Source organism: Pipistrellus kuhlii, unplaced genomic scaffold (genome assembly GCF_014108245.1).
Source record: "Pipistrellus kuhlii isolate mPipKuh1 unplaced genomic scaffold, mPipKuh1.p scaffold_m20_p_3, whole genome shotgun sequence".
Lineage (NCBI taxonomy): Eukaryota > Metazoa > Chordata > Mammalia > Chiroptera > Vespertilionidae > Pipistrellus > Pipistrellus kuhlii.
Window position 1 is genome coordinate 59,349,397 of NW_023425529.1, and position 13,876 is coordinate 59,363,272.

A 13,876-nucleotide genomic window follows, 5' to 3' on the forward strand; every position below is an offset into this window, starting at 1 on the left:
TTGAGCCTGCAATTGGACATGTGCTCTGACTGGGAATTGAACCAGTTATTTCTCGGTGCATAGGATAATGCTCAAACAACTGAGCTACACTGGCCAGGGCTCCACAGAGACTGTTTTTAGATGGCAAGAGCAATAAAGTTTCACTGCAATATATGTATAGACCCATGGACAGTGGCAGCTCTGATTGTTTTTAGCTGGTAGGACATCAATGGAAAATTTTATAGTTGATAGGACTACAGACATTTTAGAGAATAAGATAATATAAAAGAAGAGCAATATATATTAGTAAAAGTCAATTCCCATTATGGGCTTCATGAATGAAAATACAAAACCATTTTATCATACAGCTCAAGATTCCATATATCTGTATCAATCAATAGGCAGCTCATTTCCTAGTCAATGTAATCGTGGTAACAAATGTCCTGAATACACCTCTGGGTTATTGTGATGCCCTGCACTGCTGTTATCTTCAAGGTATGTTTTTAATTCTCTTCCAGATAGATATTATATGAATCAGTATTTACACACACTCACACACACACACACACACACACACACACAGGCACAAACACACAACACACACACACACACACACCACACACACACACACACACACACACACACACACACACACACACACCCCAGACATCTCTTTCCTCAGAGCTTATTTGGAACCTCTGCTTATTATATGTTTGCAGTCAGAGTGCAAATTCCCTCATTTCTTCCTTCTCTGGGAAAAGGGTGGGGGAAGTTTCAGGAAAAGACAAAGTAATTATTTTTGCTGACTCTGGCTTCCCTCTAATCAGAGTCAAGCAGGAGACCTGGCTCAGTTTTCCATTAAACTCTCAAAGCAATGACTAGCTGGCCCCAGGATAAGTGTGCATAATCCCAAGGCTAATACAGTTGTAATAATGCAAGTGGTAATGAAATTAGTGCATGCAATACGTGCTGTTAATGTTGATGATGATGACAGCTAACATAAATTAAGCTAAGCTTGCAAAATTGGTTTATTTGTATTATCTCATTTACTTCTTACAACAACTTTTGAGGTGATATTATGAATTTCCTGATTTTATATATGGGGAAACTAAAGATGTTAAGTAACTTATCAAAAGTCATATAGTAAAGTATATGAATACGGGCAGTGTGAATCCTGAGGCTTTATTCTTAACCACAAAGCTTTGATGAACTTAGTTCAACAGCAAACACTGAGTGCCCACTTATTTTCTACAAACCATGCTAGGCTCAGGACAGGGGTATTGTGGATATCAGGGTTAAAAAAACATGAGCTCTGATTTTGAGGGCTTTATATACTATAGAGGCCCAGTGCACGAAATCGTGCATGGTTAGGATCCCTAGGACAAGCCTGTGATTAGGGCCATGTCCTACCTGTTTGCCAGTGCCCTGCTGCCACTACCGATCAATCAGAGGCTCAGGGCCGGTGGAAGGGGGGAGGGACAAAGAGGTCTGCCTTCCACCTGCTCACCAGTCCCTGCAGTGCCACTCACCCTGACTCCCCCATTAGCCATCCCCTGAACAATTGGAGCCTGAGGGCTGGGAGGGATGGACCGAGAGGAAGTCAATGCACCTCATGGTGACCGGTTAATTGGTCATTTCAGTCATTCTGGACGCTGGGGCTTTTAATATATATATATAGATGAGGAAAGAGATGTATATAGATGATTCAAATATTTTATGGGATAGCCATGCAGTGGTATAAAAGAAGGATCTCTTTTGAGACAGCATAGAGGGACATGGAGAGTATCATGCTAAGTGAAATAAGCCAGTCAGAGAAAGACAAGTATCACATGATCTCACTCATAAGTGGAATGTAATGAACAAAATATACTGATGAACAAAATAGATCCAGAGACTAGAAGCGTAGAACAGACCTAAACTGATGAACAAAATAGATCCAGAGACTAGAAGCGTAGAATGAGAGTGGGTGGGTAGATGGGAAGAGATCAACCAAAGAACTTGTATGCATATATGCATAACCCATGGACACAGACAATAAGGTGGTGAAGGCCTAGGGTGGGGATGAGGTTCTGGCTAGAAGGGATGAATATAGAAAAAAGGGAACATATGCAATACTTTTAAAAATAAAGATTTTAAAAGTAAAAAAGTAATTAAATTTAATATCCATCTGAACGCTTCTATTGTAGAAATACTTCTCAGTCATTTGATGTAAGAAGCAGGTATCTTAAGTGATTAACCAGGGCACATCCAAGTCTACCTTTACCTAAAATGAACTTTCAGTCAAAATTATGAAAATCTACTGTCTCCAGAGTTTCCCCCAATGTTTATCTAAGGACAGCAATTTCGTTAAGTATACATTCCTGTTTGTTCAGTGTTCACTGAACAGCGCACCACCCAGCCATGCAGTCGTGCGTGCTGCTCCGTTGGAATGCTTTAGGAATGAACCAGGATGACTGTTGCCCTCGAAAGTCGTTGGCCTTTCCCCTTGGAATTTCAGAGTAGGGAGTTGCTTCCTTTGGCCCATGAGGACTCAATGACTCTGCTGGGTTACTCTGTGGCCATGGATTGTATTTAAAGTACCATCGCTTCTCAGGTGGAAGGAAGGCCTCCATTACCTGGAAGAGCTGTGTCAGTGATAAACGAAGAGCGTGGCACTTGACTTTATCGCTATAATCACATTGCTGCCAATGTAAACACACAATCACGTTATCAGTGATGCTTAGGGCAAAGGTAGATGTTTAAATATAAATGACTGGGCATTGCTGCCAATAGTTAAAATAAGCTTTTCCCCTCAAGTAACTGGAATATGCTGATTTGATGCCATCTGCAGTAATTCATTTTTGTGTCTGGGTCTTCTCTTATCCACAGTCAGATGAAATACCGTGTTTCCCCGAAAATAAGACATCCTCTGAAAATAAGACCTAGTGCAACTTTGGGAGAAAAAATTAATATAAGACACTGTCTTATTTTTGGGGAAACAGGGTAGTTGCAAGATAGCCCTGAGAATTGAATAGCCATTCGTCCAAGAGCAGACAGCAGGCACACCAGGCAAAGGAAAAAATTCTTACTTTGGATACTGTGTTTTATTATCTAACTTATGTCCAAGGAGCAGATGGATTGGTAAAAAATAAATATTTTTGGAAAGTAAAATGCCATACAGATTTTTAAGAGTGAACTGAAATTTCCTGTCATGTGAAGGACATTTTTATACTTGCTGTAGGAAATTTATACATTTACTTTTCTATAAATAAAAATGTTCTAAATTTGCATGTTTCAAATCAAATGAAAATGATGTCAAAAGTACTGTCTACCTAATTTTCTAGAACAGCCAACATATTGATTTAAAATTAAAATTATATATATATATATATATATATATATATATATATATATATATATATATATACTTTTCCTCTTTATTATTGAGAGATAATTTACATACCAGAAAATTCACCTTTTAAAATTGTACAATTCAGTAGTCTTACTATAGTCACAGAGTTGTATAATCATCACAATAATCAATTTTTCTAAGATTTTCCTCACCCTGCTCTCCATTCCTCCCTCTACTAATCTATTTTCTGTGTCTATGAATTTGCCTACTTTGGACATTTCATGTAAATGAAATCACACAACATATGGCCACCAGTGTCTGACTTATTTTACTTAGCATAATATTTCCAAGGTTCATCCATATTATATTATAATATCCATCAATATCTCATTCCTTTTAATGGCATAGTATATTCTATCCTTACATTTGTTTGTTAACTTATTAGCTGATGGAGATTTGGATTGTTTCTACTTTTGGTTATTATGAATAATCCTGCTAAGAAGATTTGTACACAAGTTTTCCTGTGGTCACGGTTCCACTTCTTTTGGTTATATACCTAAGAGTGGCATTGCTTGATCACGTGGTAGCTTTAGGTTTAACCTCATGAGAAATTGCCAAATATTTTTCCAGAGTGGCTGCACCATTTTACATTTCCACCAACAATGTATGAAGGTTCCAGTTTCTCTGTTCTCTTGCCAATATTTGTTACTGTCCATAATTTCATTAAAGCCATCCTAGCTGGAGTGAAGTGGCATCTCATTTTGGTTTCATTTGCATTTCCTTAATGATTAATGATTGATTAATGATTAATGATGTTAAGCATCTTCTCTTGTGTTTTCTGGCCATTTGTACTTCTTCTACAGAGAAAAGTTTATTCAAATCCTTTACCCATTTTGAAATTAGGCTATTCGTTATTTTATTTTTTAGTTAGAAACATATTTATATATTCTGGATACCAGACTCTTATCATATATACTAGAGGCCTGATGCACAAAACTCATGTAAGAATAGGCCTTTCTTCTCCCAGCTGCTGGCACCGGGGACCCAGGCTTCTCTCACAGAGAGAGGCCCTGCCCACCCCCTGAGCCTGCCAGTGAGTGGCCTGGGCTTCCCTCTTTGGGGCGATCATAGAACCCCCTGATTGACTGCCCTGCCAGCTGATGGCCTGGGCCTCCCTCTGTGGAGTGATCATGGGGCAATGGCTAGGTCCCCAACCAATCACATCATACCCGCCTTGGCTGGCCTGGTGCCAGTGGGTATATTGTATTGTGTGCCCACCATCCAAAGTCGGGTCTTCTTCACATACATGTATACTAGAAAACATTCTACCTTCTAAGTTTATCTTCCATTTCAGGTAGACTTATTAGTAATTTTCAAATTTTTTCTCTCTTGTTTTTCCTTATGAGTAAGTGCACACCACTGAAATGTGCTTATTTAACAATTTTACGCATGTACTGCTGTATTTACATATGCAAAGTATAAAAAATTTACAAGATTTTAAATAGGAAAGGGCAAAATAAAAAATAAATGTGATTGTCCTAATATTTTTTACACCCCATGGACCATTCTACACATTCTTTGCACTGTGCACACCCGCTTTGAGACCAGTGCCTCAACTACCTACACTTACAAATGTACTGTACCTAGTGGCTTTTTCAACCACTTTGGATATACGTGAAGGAAAAGAAGAATTCTGAGCCACTGCAACAAAATCTCTACCAGGTCCGCTACAATCACTATTCATGAAACGTGACGTAAAATAATATTTTTTGTTTATCACAGAACCCACTTCAATCTGCCTTCAAGATATGCAACTGATAATCATTAAGTTTTCACTATAGGGATTTGCCATCCAAATGACATCTATAACTGTAAAGACAAAATTAAAACGTTCTAAACTTGATATATTCAACAGCCCTTCTCCAAGGCAGATGGCAGTGGAGAATACGTAAAAACATACTTTTGAACAGCAGCTATAAGAATATTCTCTGTTTCTCTTATAAACTGCTAGAGGCCTGCTGTACAGATTTGTCCAGGATGTGTCTAGCCCATCTCATGATCGGGGACAGTCGGCCAGGGAGGGAACATAAGAGGGTTCCAAGGCATGTCTGGCCCACCTTGCCCAGCCCTATGATGGGACTCCAGCAGCAAGCTAACCTACTAGTTGGAACCTCTGCCTCTTGGTGGTCAGTGCACATCATAGCTACTGGTGGAACGGTCGACACTTAGCATACTAGGCTTTTATTATGTAGAATTCTCTTTCAGTATTGTTTTATAAATGAATTAATTATTTATTTTCACCAAAGGCCTGAACATAGCCATCCTAATTTTTCTCTAGACAATTCTTAATCTCTGAGATAATTAATAGCGGCATTTTCTTTAGATCTCCAGGACAACATGTTTCTGTAAATAATGAAATAATGAACAAGGAAAAAAAATGCATATTTATCACCTTTCAGATAAACAAAGAATGTGAGACTGGAATAAGACTTAAATGCCAGCTGATTCTGTCATCTGAGCAAGTTAACTGGTCCTAAGCTACAATAGTGACACTTAATTCTAAAAGTGGTTATTTCTGATGATGAGTGGACTTAAGAAATATAAAATGAATTTATTTACTAAAAGACTTTAACAAGCAATTACAGGCCTGGGGTCACCAGAGATAGCAAATGAAAACACAAGATACCCTCTTAGATGTGAAAAATAGCTCTAACTGCCAAAGTTTTGGAATTCAATGAAAAGAGCTGGACACAGGACATTTAGGGTGTCCTAACAAAGTCAATACAGAATGCAGGGCAAAAGCGTTAGGTATAGAACAGTTCAGTATATACAGAAAGCCTGCAACCAAGGTTGGGGAACATAATTGACCTAAGTTCAGTTCCTTCTATGCATCTGTATGTCTCTTCTATCCATGGCAGAGATTTGTAGATGTGGAAGGAAAAGAAGAATTAAGAACCCAGGGATTTTCAAGGCTGACTAAAAATGAATTATTTCTTCTGTTTATTATATTTTTCATTGATTCCAAATAAAAAAAAAAACAAGGCAATGTTTTCTTTCATTATATACCAAACAATTATAATGCAAAACCTGATAATGATAATATAAAACCTGATGCTCTGGCCAGTGTGGTTCAATTGATTGAGTGTCATCTAGTGCACGGAAAAGTCGCAGGTTCAATTCTCTGTCAGGGCACATGTTCAGGTTGCAGGCTAGGTCCCCATCCCCTGAAGGGGTATGTGCGGGAAGCAACTGATTAATGCTTCTCTCTTACATCAGTGTTTCTCTCTCTCCCTCTCCTCTCCTCTCTTTCTAAAAATCAATAAAAACATTTAAAACACACACACACACACACACACACACACACACACACCTGATAGTATAAAGCTTGATTTTCCTATAATAATGCTTACTGATTTCTGGTATGAGTAGGGATCCATGCCATAGTACTTGAAATTCCCTCAAGTTACCCAATTCAGTATAAAATGAGTTTTAGAAAATCTGTTACTTTGATTTGATTATGATAAATCTTCAAAACTTTGGTTTACTTTCATTTGACTGAATTATCAGTATACATTTTCCATGAACATTAAGAATTCTCCATGTCAGACGAGGACATTCAGAGAACTGTGAATGAGCTAAAAATGAAGTGCTTAAGACATTTGTTCAAGCGTACAGAGTTCATTAGTCCAATACTCTGACCAGTTCTTGGAGTTCAGGTCCACACCTAACAAATTCCGAAAGTTCTTCAGACCTCAGCAAGTCAAAATATACTACGGAAATCGTTTTGACAAGAACTCTTGGGCTAAGCTTTAAGTAATCAGTATCTGCTTAGGACAGGAATCACCCAGTATCCTGTGGAGGAAAACAGCTGACATGAGGGCCATTTCAGCTTTCCCTCTTATAATCACGCTTTCTAATGTCCTGCCAGTTCGCTCCTGGGCTGCCCTCGATAAGGCCTAGGGCGTTACGGGAACCCAGAGTTCAGGAACGCAGACGTTGCCAGGCTCCCCACCCCCATCTTTCCCTGCAGGTCATCCCTGCAGTGAAACTGTGCCTGACCACAGAATGCCATTTTTTTTTAAAGCAAATCCTAATGAATGTTATAAAACTTCCTAATTAAATTGCATGATGGTTTTGTTAGGACAACAAATCCTTTTTTTTTTTTTTAAATAATGAAAATTGCAAAGGCTTAGGAACCCAATTTCAATTGGTTCCATAAAACATAAATCTTTATTTTAAAATATTTTTATTGATTTCAGAGAGGAAGGAAGGGAGGGGGAGAGAGACATTAATGATGAGAGAGAATCATTGATTGGCTGCCTCCTGCACGCCCCCTACTGGGGATCAAGCCTGCAACCCTGGCATGGGCCTTTGACCAGAATTGAACCTGGGGCCCTTCAGTCCACAGGCTGAAGCTCTATCTACTGAGCCAAACCAGCGAGGGTTAAAACATAAATCTTTATGATTGCTACCAAAGAAGAAATAAAAGTCCTTCTGACTGATATGAAATGAGAATCTTCCAAAGAGCCACGGACACCTTCTCTGGGAAACACTGCTGAGTGCATTTGTGTGCGAGCACATCAGAGCGTCCTGGGGGGACTGCCCTGGGCAGATGGGAACGTGCCTCTCAACGGAGGCTTCTGGGGCTCCCTGTCAGGTTTAGGATCCTTACCTGGCCTTTCCCCTGTTTGCTTGATTTGCCTTTAAATTTTAAAATGGCAACAAATACCTCCAGCAGGGTTTTTGAGAACATGGAAACGAACTGCTTCCATGTCCTTTGGAACAATCTTCTGCTGACCCTGAGTGTTCTTCGTCTGTTAGTGGCGCACATGCGCCACCTACGGGTGGGAAGCGGCACCACCGGCTGTTCTCCGAGTGGGATAGGCTTTTGAGGGTTAGGCTGAGCAAATTTCTTCATTTTAGGGTGGTTGTACTTCTCCACTGAAAAGATTGAATCCAGTCGGACTGGGAATATTGGAAAGGCTACAAGCAGAAGGATAATGGGTGGCCTTGGGCATCAGGAGAGGCAGGAAACAGGAAGGAGTATGAGATCTGGTGGCAGAGACCTGAGTTCATCTCTGCAGCCTGCTGGCTCTTTGGCATTCACTTAAATGTCTGGGCCTCGTTTTTCTCATCATTGAAGCTGAGATGTTAAAACCTGACTCCCTGAGGTGGTGATGAAGAGGAAATGAGGTTATGGTTGTAATACATCTTGTCAACACCCAGCACATAGCAGCTTCTCAGCCCACGTTTAGGTATCCCCAGAGACACAGCAAGTCTTTTCTAACGCCTGCCTTTGCATATAGAGAAATGGTTATTCTGGGACATTTTTCTTATGGGTACTACCACTAGACATTGGGGTGGCACCTGATATTTAAATATGCCCATCAATAATCTTACTTCTCCCATCTCTTAATCATTGCCCCGATGAGTTTTTCTATTTGGTTCAGATTAAAGCTCTGATTTGACTCTTCCCCGGATGGGGGTTGCATAGACAGAGGTGGACTCCATAACAGCAACGCTTTCTGTACTAAGCACTCCAAGAGAGGTTTAGTTACATAAAACGCATGTGTTACACAAACAACATCATCCAGAAAACATACTTGCCATATGTTCCTGGAAGAAATGCATTGCAGACAGTTACCCATCGCTATCTCTACGCCTACTTGTAGATGCTCCACAGACGCTCTTACAAAGGCTGCAGCCACACATCCTAAAGCGCTCAGCTCCGAGGGTTGGGAATGATGCTAAAGAACCAAGGAATCGGTCTTGACTACAGTTATTTGGTCAGCATTGCACACGGAACAGACGCTCCCCCATCCTGGCCAGCACCACACCGGGGCACACACTGCTATTGTAATAACAGTTGGCAGCCGCCTGCCCTGGGCACACACCCGCACTGCCGATGGGGCCACAGGTGGAGAGAAGAGCAGGCACACAGAGGACTGCTCCACGTCCAAACAGAGGGTTGTGCAAATCCAAAGGGAAACTAAAGTGAGGGGGGAAAGGGGAAACATTTTAAATGCCTTTCAAATGTGTTTTAGGTTTGCTGCAGGAGACTCTGGGTTAACTACCAGATTCCTCATTGGTCCCTGGCAGGTGCCAAGTGTCCCTAACGGCTTAACAATACTATTAAAGCATCTTGGGCTTTTCTGCTCCCTGGCTATTGGGAAGCCTGGGATTGTGGCTCTGCATAATGGTTCGGATTCAAAACACTACAAACTTTTTGTAGCCCTGAATCCTTATGTCACAGACCCAGCCCCTCCATGAAGGTACTTTAGTGAAAATAATAACACAAGTGGATCCAGATCACTCCCGCTGCTTCATGAAATCCGTGGGAAGGCGGCTGGATGGTCCGGGAAGTGACAGGGTCAGCCAGAGCAGCAAGCCCGACGAGCTCTCCTAGGAATTCTACGGTGGCTCAGTGGCCCAAGTCCACCCCAGCTTTACGTGCATCCAAATTTCGGCATGGAAAACATTGAAAAAGAACAAGCTATCGGAGCTTGTTCTCACAATAAAGATGATGTGGATGAATAAATGGCTGAATGCTCTTCTCCCCTTTGGGAAATGTGCCCTAGTTATGGGCCCGCCATGGGCGCTTCCTCTCCGTCCACCCCTTTCCTGCCTTCTAACCACTGAAGCCAGGGTGCTTCCAGGCCCTGTGCCTAGGACCTGCCAGGGCCTCGGTGAATAAGAATGCTTTTCCTGTGTCAGGACACGAGATGTTTTAAGAACAGGAAAAGCCTATCCGGTCCAACATACCTGCCCTTTTTAGGTTTATCTGAAGCTCACCTTCCTGTTTCGTTACCTTTCTTCGTCTTGCTAGGCAGAAACCAACATTATTTTGCAAGTTTCTCATGATCTCTGCTGTCACTAGATACCAGTCAGACATACATTTTAGTCCCACTGTCCTTAAAACGGATGATTTCAGGAAACAGTTCCCAGAGAGACGGCAAGTCTTTTCTAACGCCTGCCTTTGCATATAGAGAAATGGTTATTGTGGGACATTTTCCTCACGGGTACTACCACTAGACCTTGGGGTGGCATCCAATATTTAAATATGCCCATCAATAATCCTACTTGCCCCATCCCTTAATCATTGCCCCGATGAGTTTTTCTATTTGGTTCAGATTAAGGCTCTGATTTGGCTCTTCCCTGGGTTTGCATAGACAGAGCTGGACTCCATAGCAGCAGCATGGACCCAGTTTGTAATTTTTCTTTTTATAGTAGAGTTGTAAACCAGGAGAGAGGAGGCTCCAAAGAAGCGTGGCTTCCAGAGACAAGGAGGTCACCTGGCTTCTCAGACATGCGTTATCTGATCGGTCACGTCCTGGGAGGCAACTTTGCTTTCAGAGCGTTCAGTGATAAGGGATATATTTATGTAGAAGAGGACTTACTGCGAAGAAAATTTGCAGGTGGCTAAAGAGTAATCACACATAGCAGAGACCTGTTAAAAAGCTTAACGTTCTCCGAACGCTTGGCCTCTGTTCCTCGTTTCATATCTGGAATTTACAACAGGATGAGGTAAGCCGCTCACCATCATAAAAAAGGTGAAATGTTTAATCAACAAATGTTTCATTGCTCGAGAAAATTCACATGTTCAATTTAAAGGCCCAAACACGGGCCTTCCAGGCAAATCCCGACAAAGGAGGCTGGACGGTGTTTCTGTTTAGTGACTAGAAGTCTGATGCCCTGGATTTTTACTTTTTAACTGTGCAGGCTCAACAAATCACCGAGAAGACACCAAAACTGTCTGCCAGATGTAGACTGCTGATTAATTTGTCTTAAGTTCAGCCAAAAGGGAAGAAAATATGATGGGTGGAGCATGAACAGCAAGCACAATCAACATCTGACCAACCAGCGTTTCCTGTCACCTTGGGAACAAAATTGATTGGCGCTGGCTTCCTGTGTACAAGTTAAAAACCAGTAGCAACTGCAGTAACAAGAATAAACTCCAGATAAGAGACTTGGAAATTAAATCAAATCATATCACCAAAACTTCAGCTTGAAACCCTGAGCAGAAACATCCTAAGATAACTTTTGAGGGCATTCGCTTTCCCCTTTGAGTTATTATAGGCTTGAAGCATCTTTGCTTCTCATGCTACCATATCTGGCAGTCTAAAACGGTTGAAAAGGACACAAGTAGTTAAACTTACATAAAGGGTCACATGTTTTGCCTAAGATTTAATATGTTTTTGTCATTCAAAAGATAACATTTTACTAATACACTGCAGTGACTTTTTTTTGTTCCAGTGTTTACATTATCTGGAATTATAGCTTTCCAGGGGCAGAGGGAATCTTTTGTACAAGGGACAGCCCTAACATGCATGCAGATTAAAAGTGACAGACACACATTGTAACCTATACTATCAACATATGGAATTACAGAAGACAAAACAGAACCAAAAGAGAACCAAAGCTTCAGCAATGTTTACCATTTTTGTTGTTGTTGCTTATTTGAAAGTTTTTCTTTTTTCTTCTTATCCCCTCAGCTGCTGTTGCCATCAGCATTAAACAGCATTTTTAGTGCAGCAAAATGGGTTTGGGGCAACATGACTCTGCTTTTGGTGTGGGTTCTAAAATTTTATTTATTTTTTAAAATATGTATTTTTATTGATTTCAGAGAGGAAGGGAGAGGGAGAGAAAGATAGAAACATCAACGAGGTGAGAGAATCATTGATCGGCTGCCTCCTACATTGGGGAACAAGCCCTCACCCCAGGCATGTGCCCTTGACTGGAACCAAACCGTGACTTCCTGGGTCATAGGTCAACACTCAGCCACTGAGCCATGCTGGTTGGGCTGAAATTTTATTTCTTATTGCTTCATTCAGTCAGAAATACTTATGAAGCACAGAAATATGTGGAGGTGCATATATAAAGTGAGGATAATGACAAATTACTAGTAAGTAGCATGGTTAATTTCCCCTTTATTTTGTAAGAATTCACAGAGATCCCAAGAAGTTAGACAAGCATACTATTGAGATGTAATAAAATAGGAGAGCAAAAACATTTGCAAAATATACTATCTTTGAAAGTCCCTTAAACTGAAAATTATAAATGACCGTTTTATTTATGAGACGTTTTAAGAAAGTTATTTCGTATGCTCTTATTCTATTCTTCCAATTTCAGAATCCCTCTCACAATTCACTCATTCACTATATAAGTACATATAAATTGTAAACACTCCTCATACTGTATGAGGAGCCATTCCTCCCAGTGTAGTGGTTAAGCATGGAGTAAGGAGCCAGACAGCCTGGGGTTCAAACTCAGGCTCTGCCCCTTAGGTCTACGTGATCTTGGGCAAGTTACTTAACCTGCATGTCCATCAATTTCCTCATTTGTAAAATGGGGGTACAACTAGAACACTTTATTCGTGTTTTTGAGGATTGAGATCTACATGTAAAGCACTTAAAACAGTCCTCAGCACACACCACGCTACATAACTGGCATGTGAGTCCTATTACTGTTCTGCTGCTGCTGCTAAGACACTTGCGGTCCAGCTGCCTCAAGGACTGCAGCCTGTTCTGCAGTTACGTTTATTGTGGTTTTGAATTCTCTTGTTACTGCTGTGTCTGACTTTCGGTCAGTAGTTCCCACGGTTATGCTACTGTTGGAACTACCGTGGAAGCCTGGTCCTGCTGCTGTGGCCACCACTGCTGTCACCGTCATCAGCAGTTACTCTGGGTGTCGTGTGCGAAGATGAGAGTACATAGTCTGGAGGGATACACACAACATGCTGATAGTGGTGGGATTGACTACAAAATATTTCTATGTTTTTGCTTTGGCTTAAATATACTTTCCAAATGTCTGCAATAAGTACGTATTATTTGCCCTAATCGGTTTGGCTCAGTGGATAGAGCGTTGGCCTGCATACTGAAGAGTCCCAGGTCCGATTCCGGTCAAGGACATGTACTTCGTTGCAGGCACATCCCCAGTAGGGGGTGTGCAGGAGGCAGCTGATCGATGTTTCTCTCTCATCAAGGTTTCTAACTCTCTATTCCTCTCCCTTCCTCTCTGTAAAAAATCAATAAAATATATATATTTTTTTTAAAAAAAGAAATACCCTAAAAAAAAAGAGAGAAAAGAATGTATTATTTGTGTTGTTCATTATAATTAAAAAAAAAAGTTTAATAAGGGCCGAGGAAACATTGAGGTGTCCTATTAACCAGTGTTTTGTATTGCCTCATTGCCAATGCTATCTTCCTGAGAAAGAAAGGGTGTAGAGGGCACCCCTTCCCGGTGTGCAGAGGCCTTCTTATATGTCATCCTATTAAAAGTCTGAAGAGACAGGGCCTGGGGACACAATTTATTTTGCCATCTAACTATGCACTAAGACCACATAAAGCATTTGGTCAAAGATTTATTTTGTTATTTTTATCCCACGTCAAAAATGTTCCTCGTTTATCTTTATGTTTAAGGATAGATATTTTTGATAAGAGGAGAGCGCTTGTGTATATTTTAGCTGCACTGTTCCCAGGAGAATGCCCTTGGGTTGGCCCATAGCTCAGTTTTGAACAATTACCCTGACATTATCCTGAAAACAATCCTCTCAAGCTCTACTAAGAA

The 13,876-nt window shown here is 40.8% G+C and overlaps 1 protein-coding gene across 5 annotated transcripts in view; it reads right to left on the reverse strand.

Moving 5' to 3' along the window:
- The window catches only part of PTPRR (protein tyrosine phosphatase receptor type R), a 249,062-nt gene that overhangs the window by 55,515 nt on the left and 179,671 nt on the right, over nt 1-13,876 (reverse strand). The window lies entirely within an intron of this gene.